The sequence below is a fragment of the Mytilus californianus genome, unplaced genomic scaffold, assembly GCF_021869535.1.
Source record: "Mytilus californianus isolate M0D057914Y unplaced genomic scaffold, xbMytCali1.0.p SCAF_8, whole genome shotgun sequence".
Classification (NCBI taxonomy): Eukaryota; Metazoa; Mollusca; class Bivalvia; order Mytilida; family Mytilidae; genus Mytilus; species Mytilus californianus.
In genome coordinates this window covers 101253137-101263228 of record NW_026262734.1, presented here as the reverse complement: position 1 = coordinate 101263228, position 10092 = coordinate 101253137, and the positions used below count along the sequence as shown (strand labels likewise).

The 10092-nt window shown below is 32.6% G+C and overlaps 1 protein-coding gene across 1 annotated transcript in view; it reads left to right on the top strand.

The window, feature by feature from the left end:
• LOC127710750 (glycosyltransferase 1 domain-containing protein 1-like) overlaps nucleotides 1-10092 on the top strand; it is an 801321-nt gene that overhangs the window by 109871 nt on the left and 681358 nt on the right. The gene's annotated exons all lie outside the window — the stretch shown is intronic.

Here is a 10092-nt window from a genome sequence, read left to right as displayed (position 1 = left end):
CAGTTACCGAATTGTATGAGAATTACTATATCTAGTAAAAAAAGTGATGTAAAATTGTCCTGTTACATCACTAATTTATATTCACTTTCACAATATACATGTTTAGTTAAGGTCTTCACTCAAATGATCTGAATAAATTTTCCAAAATATAGTAATGTGTAATACTTTTGAAGGCTGGCACTCTTTTACTTTTTTTCAACTTCGTAATTGATCAGGATTAAACTAGTTATAACTCGCTTCAGACAAAAATGACCGCGGACGAATTTGGCTATTTTAGGTACCATTTGGTCATATACATGTAGCTCTTCATTGTTAAGGTCTTAAATATCCTTTGAATTGTTATGTTTTTGGTTTGGGCGTACCTGGAGAAGGTAAATCTAGAAAAGTGCATACGACAATTTATCAAAGGCTATTTTCATTTATAATACATCAAGTCCACGAATGTTCCACTACTAATGATGATGATTAAAAACTTAGCATCATCTTTTCCTCGTCAAACTCATTTACTAAAAGTAAGACCAATACTTTCACACAAATGGGACTCTTTGAGCTGTTGTATTGGTAAATCATCCATCTAGTAAAATCAAAGGTTCTCATAACGCTGTTCTGATAATCGAAAACAAATGTTCCTTTTGAAATATGATTAGTAATCTCCCTTGACATTAGATAATGAAAAACTCTTTTATTAACGGACAAATTTAGAAAAGTATGTCTTAAATTGTGTCAGTACCGACGCGCCGACTACTGAGAAGTTCATACCATTGGGAATAGACAGTTAACCAGTAGTGGTATCGACAAAGTGGTGATAGAAGATAACGCTTCCAACGGAGGAATTAAAAATAATCAATCAAAAAAGAACACAATATGGTTAAAATGAAAGATTAGACAAAACAAAACAGATTCTTCCTTTAAAATATATTAATCTGGATGATTGTTGTATTCGACATTTCCGTTCCAACTGTTAAATTTGATTTCTTGTTTTGTGTACCAACAAATCAACATCGGTCCACTTTTTACATTTGATGATCTCTTGTCAATTCTAAAAAAACAGACATCAAATGCCAATTAGTTAATAATTCATGGAATGGTTAGTGATCCTCGATCTTTACTTTTCTGTGCAGTGTTTTGTACATGATTTATTTTAATTTTTTCGTTGTATTTCTGCTTGGTTCTCGTTTTTATTGTTTACCTCTGACTTATAATCTTTAAATGTATCCTAAGTGTCTTCTTTATCTTTTTACTATTTTTATCGATTGTGATACAAAATAATGTTTTTCAGTCAACCCTTTGAGTATACGTGTATCGTTACATATTTGGTCACCACCGGCTGTTTCCTCGTATTGATAAACAAGAAATAATTAAAGGCATTTTCTTAACATTAAATTTACCAACAGATAGAATCGGGTTTTTTAAATTATCTGGTATATATAATAATTGTACCAATATAATCCTTATACCTCCCTATTTCATTAACATAAAATCACATAAAATATCCAATACATATACATAAAAACGGTTAATACTTGCATAGCAGTATATACTTGCCCTCTCTTCACATCCGGTCTGCACAGACTTTTGAGTTATTGAAACCGTAGTTGCTATTAAAAGAACACGAAATATTTTCTAAAAAAACATTAATGTTTGGAATTCTCCTTGTTTTAATTTTCACTAATCAACTTTATAATCCATCTTCTTATAACATGTATAATGAGAAAAAAAGGAATTTATGAGTAAAATGAAACAAAATCGGCAAGGCACTTAACAAAAAGTGAAAATTAAATAAGCGTAATAAAAAGTAAAATTGAGTTGTACTAGCCACGATGTGAAGTTAAGAGGTTCGAAAGCGTAATGATGTCGTGCAATGCTCGAATTCAGTTTGATAGATAACATATGTCTACGTTCATATAGACATTGGTTTTAAAACAAAACACAAATGAACTATTGGATGCAGGATTAATACTTACGTCTTTCCAATCATCAAATCTATTCATCTATAACACTATTTTCACTGAATCCGAATTGTAGTAGCAGTTGATTGATGCATAGAAGGAGACGCATACCTTACATGGATGACGTATCTGATTATGCACCGTTTCGACAACATTAGTCTTTTCCGGCCTTTTACCGTTTTAAATTACTTAATAGAAAATTGACTAGTTGAGAAAAAATAAGATAATTTTCTTGTATTCGGAACAAACTTAGCTTATAAATTCCTTTCTTTTGTTTGATAAAATTATTGAACGCTAAAAAGAATTTTGAATTTCCTTTCTTTTGTTTTGATAATTCTCTGTCGATAAACTTTAAAGACAAAGATGAGCATGAAAACATAATATTCTTTTCAGATTAAATTCCTACGTCTTATTTCTTTTCCCTCTGTATGACATGTATGAGTAAAATTGAGAATGGAAATGGGGAATATGTTAAAGAAGCAACAACCCGACTAAAGAGCAGATAACAGCCAAAGGCCACCAATGGGTCTTCAACGCAGCTAGAAAATCCCGCACCCGGAGGTGGTCCTCAGCTGGCCCCTAAATAAAATTGTGTACTGGTTCAGTGAAAATGGACGTCACACTAAACTCCAAAACATATAAAGGAACTAAAATTAAAAAAACATACAAGACTAACAAAGGCCAGAGGCTCCTGACTTGGGACAGGCGCAAAAATGCGGCGGGGTTAAACATGTTTTGTGAGATCTCAACCCTCCCCCTATACCTCTAGCCAATATGAATAAAGAAATACATAGCAATACGCACAGTAAAACTCAGTTTAAAAGAAGTCCGAGTCCGATGTCAGAATAGGTAACAAAAGAAACTAAGCAAAATGACAATGATACATAAATTAACAAAGGACTACTAGCAGTTACTGACATGTCAGCTCCAGGCCTCAATTAAACTGATTGAAAGATTATGTCTTCATCATACCAAAATCAAGTACAATCCCTCCCGTTAGGGGTTTGGTATAATACCATCATAAAATATATGAGAAGAACATAACCCGTATCATGCCAACAACTGGTTTTAGAATAAATGTATTTATTTCCGATGCAAAGACCCTATGAGTGAATCAATAATAATACCAAAATATACAACCCTTAATGACCTGACAACAGTATCGTAACTATATCCCTTCCGAATAAGTCTGTTTAAAGGTTTGGTTAGCTTTTGAGGTGAATGCCGACATTTTTATGCTTTGTAAAAAATATTACCATAAAATATTGGATGTGAAATACCTGAACGTATAAGATGTCTGCATGTTGATTTATATTTACGAATGCTGTCCTTGTACCGATGATAAAATTTAGTAAATGTTTTGAGTAGTTTGTGATATCGAAAACCATGGTGTAATAATTTTTCAGTAATACAGAGATTTCTTTCGTTGAAATCAAATACGTTGTTACATACACGAGCGAATCGAACAAGTTGAGACACATAAACACCATAAGATGGTGACAAGGGAACTTCACCATCTAAAAATGGATAGTTAACAATAGGAAATGAAAAATCATCTCTTTCATCATGAATTTTAGTATTAAGCTTCCCGTTAAAGATATAGATATCAAGATCCAGGAAAGGGCAGTGTTCATTGTTAGTATTAGCTTTATTGGCAGGATAAATCTCTTTAGTGTACATACTAAAGTTGTCATTATTGAGAGCCAATATATCATCTAAATATCTAAAAGTGTTATCAAATTTTTGAATCAGATGTTGTTTCGATGGGTCTTTCCTGATTTTAGTCATCAATTGTAACTCAAAACAATACAGAAACGGGTCCGCAACAAGTGGTGCACAGTTAGTTCCCATGGGAATTCCGATAACCTGACGATATACGGAATCTCCATTGCAAACAAAAATGTTATCTAGTAAACATTCAAGGGCAGTTATAGTATTAAAGCAGGTCCAATTGACATAGTTCTTTTGTTTGTTGTTACTAAAAAAATGACCTTAAAGAGTTCGAACATATATATTTGCATTCCGACTTTTTTAAATGCCCATTTAATCTGGAGTGTGAATTTTTTCTTAATAAGATTATGAGGCAAAGTGGTATATAGGGTAGAAAAATCAAAACTTTGAACAGATTCAAAATCACCAATATACGCATGCAATCTATCAAGTACTTCCAACGAATTTTTGACACTCCAAAAGTAATTAATTACACTATTTTCAAAGGCCTTATTTGAACAATTTATTACCAGGTTTTTGATTGTATCAAGTGTACTAGTAAGTAGAATAGATAGTTTAGCAGTGGAACAATGGCTTGAAGACGAAATAAATCTATATTTGTAAGGAGTGTTGTGCAGCTTCGGAAGCCAGTACATAGCTAGAACTTTCATTGTATTTGGTTCTGCTTGTAAAGAGGTAGCTAAAGGTTTATGTTTGTTACAGATGTCATTTTCCGAAGATGGAGTCAGTTGGAAGTTGGTGAATTCGTGATTTCCTTTTTTAGAACCTCAATGTAAAATTTACGTCAAACAATAATGATAATGTTAGCAGCCTTATCAGCCGGGACAAAACAAATTCCTTGGCGAGTTCTTTTAGCTTATGTTTGATACGAGAAATTGGACTATCACGGTTGTTGTTAGGAGTAAAATGTTCTTTAAAATGTTGAATACGTATATCAACTATGTTCATTATTGAATTAAAAACAGAATCTAATGATTTCTTGTCAGCTTTTTCTCGTTTTATCCATTTAGAGCAGTAAGTACGGAGTGAGTCGTGGATGATGTTACGACACTTATTCCAATTAATAATTGACGGGGACGATATTTAGGTCCTTTACTGAGGAATGATTTCAACACTCGGTCACGAACGATGTTAAGGTCTCCTGTTATAACATGGGAACTGGGGCCATAAATGTATTCGGAATTACTGCAATTTCATGACGTAGGTGTATTGTCACTGATATAAACATCTTTACATACTTCGCTGTAATTAAACACACATTTCAGGGTAGATTTTTTGTAAACATAACAAATAAGAGGGAGTTCAGTATTATCAAAATAGCCAGGAATTAGTTCTTTAAAAGAATGATCATTAAAAATACCGGCAGTATTTACAAAATCAAAACCTTTATTGACATATTTAATTTTAATAAAATGTTTTTTGTGATCTTCAGGGCGATCAACTTTTGGAAATAGTTTAGAATAACAATATGCAATTATAATTTGGACGATTTCATACATAAGACTGCAATATGGAATGGTGTTGCATTCCTCCAAAATTTGATGTAATTTATTAACAGGTAAAGAACAGAGCTTGGTTAATAGATAATGTCTACCGTTGTTTTTTGAAATAGAAATTAGGTCCGAAATATTTGTATTGTTATTACAAAATTTTCTTTGATTGCGATTTATTCTACGCCCATGAGAACGGTTTTTACGAACTGATTTAGAAACTATATTAAAGATGTTAACAGAATCTGTTCTAGATATATTACCAATTCCCATGATATTGTTATTAAGACCGAGAGGATAGACTGTCTGTAATTTATTAATCCAATTTAATTCAATTATTTTTCGCGATCGTACAAATTTTGAATGAGATTTCCCAGGCTGCTTATTACATGCTTCTAAAGGTTGAACTGTTAAATATTTAAAGGGATGATTGTGCTTCTTAAGGTGTTGATAAATGATACTTTTGAATTTATGGGGTCTTTTAAAACGATAAAGGTGTTCTTGCGTGTGTTTAGATAAATATCGTCCAGTTTCACCTACGTACTGAATACCGCATCCCGGTTTGTTTCATGTGAGTAAAGATATATATGTATTTTTCATTTATTTTTCAACGAAAGCGCTTACTATTACTATTGTGTTCCATCTATCCTTCCCCTGTCCTACAAGAACAAGATCACAGGCTCTCAAGATGCAAACAGGACTAGCATACGACGGACTGGATATTAGTGGCAGTGATATTTTATGTTAAAGTCTTATTGAGGTCGTATAACTAATTAGAATGTCGCCACTTCTCGTACAGAAATTGGTGTTCAGCACCTCATTCATATACATTTTGTTTTATATGGGTCGAATCTAAAATGTTGCATGTTCAATTCATTATGGTGGCCAATAGGAATTTATGCGACGTTCGTGAGTAGAAAAATAACGCGAATATAAATCGTCGCGAACATGTAAAACTTTGATCTTTCCTTATTCAACTACAGTACATCAAGTACACTTAAAATCGCAAAATTAAATTGCCGCGAAGTGGGCTAGAAAGGATTAAACGCAAACTAGAGGCTCTAAATAGTCTGTGTCGCTCACCTTGGTCTATGTGCATATTAAACAAAGGACACAGATGGATTCATGACAAAATTGTGTTTTGGTGATGGTGATGTGTTTGTAGATCTTACTTTACTGAACATTCTTGCTCCTTACTATTATCTCTATCTATAATGAACTTGGCCCGGTAGTTACAGTGGAAAATATTTTGTAAAATTTTACCAAAATTTACAAAATTTATGAAAATTGTAAAAAATTGACTATAAAGGGCAATAACTCCTTAAGGGGTCAATTGACAATTTTGGTCATGTTGACTTATTTGTAGATCTTACTATGCTGAACATTATTGCTGTTTACAGTTTATCTCTATCTATAATAATATTCAAGATAATAACCAAAAACGGCAAAATTTCCTTAAAATTACCAATTCAGGGGGAGCAACCCAACAACGGGTTGTCTGATTCATCTGAAAATTTCAGGGCAGATAGATCTTGACCTGATAAACTATTTTACCCCATGTCAGATTTGCTCTAAATGCTTTGGTTTTTAGAGATATAAGCCAAAATCTACATTTTACCCCTATGTTCTATTTTTAGCCATGACGGCCATCTTGGTTGGTTGGCCGGGTCACCGGACACATTTTTTAAACTAGATACCCCAATGATGATTGTGGCCAAGTTTGGTCAAATTTGTCTTAGTAGTTTCAGAGGAGAAGATTTTTGTAAAAGTTTACGGACGACGGACGACGGACGACGGACGCAGGACGACGGACGACGGACGCAAAGTGATGAGAAAAGCTCACTTGACCTTTCAGGTCAGGTGAGCTAAAAAAGTATCTGCAAAAATTAGTTTGTTCACAGTAGTCGAAGGTCTTGTTCTAACCGATATCGATTAACTCTTTTACAATAACAGTTTGTTTCAAACCATTGCTTCATATTGTTAAGAAATATCGTTCACAATAATTGACATTCCTTTTTTTGAGATGTTATGTTACAAAGCGAAACAATCATATAAACCTTTAATTGGAGTCAAATTATTTATATTAACCTTTATTTGGAAAAAAAAATATGCATTTATAGTTTCATGACTAATTTATGTTTACTTTGGTTGAAAAGATGTTCGGGAATATTCAAAACCTGACCGTAGGCATTGAAACACCAATAGACACACATTTAAAAAAAACTAGCATGGTCAGTTGAAAAATAGAATTAGTATTAAAGAATTCTAAACAATGTGTTGTAGTCCATTAAATAATTTGGTGTAGATAACTGCTGAATGGTAGGCTTTGTTAACGGAAAAGACTTGAATTCGAAAATCAAAACCCATTATATATCTTTAAATAAGCATTTATGGTGTCTGAAACAGCTCTGATGACGTAAGTCATCATTTTTTGTATGGCATCTTGGTTTCCATTAGTTCTTGTATGCATTTGGGATATTTTTAAATCTACACAAGTAAAATTTTAGGAACCAACAAGAGGAACATGACCTAATGCTTAATGATAATTGTTGTTCGTCTTTCAAATATTTTAAGTATTAATACTTTTATTGCATCTGGATTTCTTTAAGTAAGATTAATTTAAATAGTTAAATAAATGTAAAGTCGCATTTTAAAACATATGTGCTGATGACAGGATTGAATTGACATTGTTATCTACATTTTGATCAGTTTAGTGTGGCTTGATCATTATTGCAACACATTTTGCATAGGATTTATTTAAATGATAATGATTTAATTTGTATCATATTGAATGCAGACACCGAAGTAAGTATGCATGTACATGATTACACGTTTAAGAGGACGAGCACTATATATTCGGAAGGAGTAATTTAGAGATAAATGTATGAAATAAGTTACAGTACATCATTGTTTCAAACAAAATATGACTGCTCCTCGGCATGATTGAAAATAAACGTTGAGTGTGAAAAAAACTACTTATATCAAACCATCGTCCCATAAAAATATACTTGTAAAAAGGCAACAGATATTTTCTTTCTTCTCTTTATATTGATAAAACTTAGTTTTATACATTTTCAGGCACACTAGATGGTGATATTGAGGTTGATGTTGAAATGTCGTGAGAGAAATAAGATTGTGCCCGGAAAAAGAGAAATGAATCGGACAACCTAGTCGACGACTTGTACTTGAGGATAGATTCGATATTTGTATATTGCGTTTGATATCTGACTTATTCATAATAAAGTGTCTATTTTGTTAGTAATGATCCGTCCCATTTGTAATTGAGATCAACAGAACAGTTGGATTCAAAGCAAAATCTCTTCTCTTTGTAGTATAAACAACCTTGGTAAACACGTCTATGCTGTTATGAATTGCATTCTATTAGGTATACGATCTTAAGATTTTTCATAAAACATATTTCATAAATTTGGTCATAATTACATCACTTTTAAAAAACGACATCAAGTGTACTTCATTACTATAAACTAGGTAAAAAAGGTATAACAAAACTACCAAACTCCAAGATAAATTTAAATGGGGGTAGTCCATACAAACTGACAAAAGCAAATCCAACACCGCAAAGTAAGCTCTAAAAGGCCCCGAAATGACAAATGTAAAACAATTCAAACAAGAAACTCAACGACCGGATTTATGTACAAAACAATAAAAAAAAATCACATGCAGAATGTGGTGGGGTTATATAGGTTTGCTAGGGCTAAACCCTCAACCTAAACTAGGACAGTGGTGTAACAGTACAAAAGAGGCAAAAGATACCAAAGGGACATTCAAACTCATACGTCGAAAATAAACTGACAACGCCATGGCTTATAAAGAAACAGTACACAAAACACAAAACACCAGATAGAAAACTAAAGACTGAGCAACACGAACCCCATAACATTAGAACATAACTTATAACATAAGAAAAAAAACTATACAAATTAGTTGAAAAGGACTTAACTCATTAGATAGATACAAAGCACAAAAAAACACCTAACAATAACACATAAGACACAAAGTGCAGATCTGAGAGTACTCGCAGTTATCAAAAGCGACTTCAAAACCAATAGCAACTAAAAAAAATTGTCATGCATCTAAGACTGAAATACAATCAGTAGACATCCAATATCCAATAGATTAAGTGTAAAGACGTCATCTTCAGTAATAAAAAATCAAGTCAAAGTCTACTAAATGCCTACAAATAAGGTCAAAGTAAGTATACGTGTGCGTTTTGGCTACAGTTTCAGTTAAGTCATAATAAGAATCTTCAATCAACTAGTACTAAATATGACCTTTTTCAGTCACTTCTTTACAGTTACAAAAGAATACTCCTTCGAATAACGAATCAAATGTTTCGTTTCTAAACTGAGCTTGTTCTTCCTCTGGACTCCTTAGCATCTATATTTCGAAAAAAATACAAACAAAGATATATTCATCTAACACAATAATTTTGAACTGAACCATTATTATGACAGATTACGTCTGCATACAATTTAGGCACAACTTTTTTGGGGTTTTCGGTTTTTAACATGTTTAATGCTCTTCGACTTTTTTTTTTGCCTTCGAACTAGTTCGATTCGAACGTCACTAATGAGTTTAATGTAGACGAAACGCGCGTCTGGTGTACAAAATTATAGCCCTAATATCTTTGATGAGTTTATTTTTGTATCCTATTCCTGATTGTGATATTTTTACTTAGTCTAGATTTACATTGCTGTTGATGACATAGTCGTTTTATTTGTCGAAGCAAAAGTTTTAATGTTTTAAAGTTTTGCCTATTTAGAATACATTTTGTAACATCGTTATATTTCTGCTGGCGTTTATGATTAATACATCGTAAGATGTTATTATATGCACTCACGATAGAATGATACTACATGTTTCCGTCCCATATTTATCTTTCACACATAAAACCGTATAAC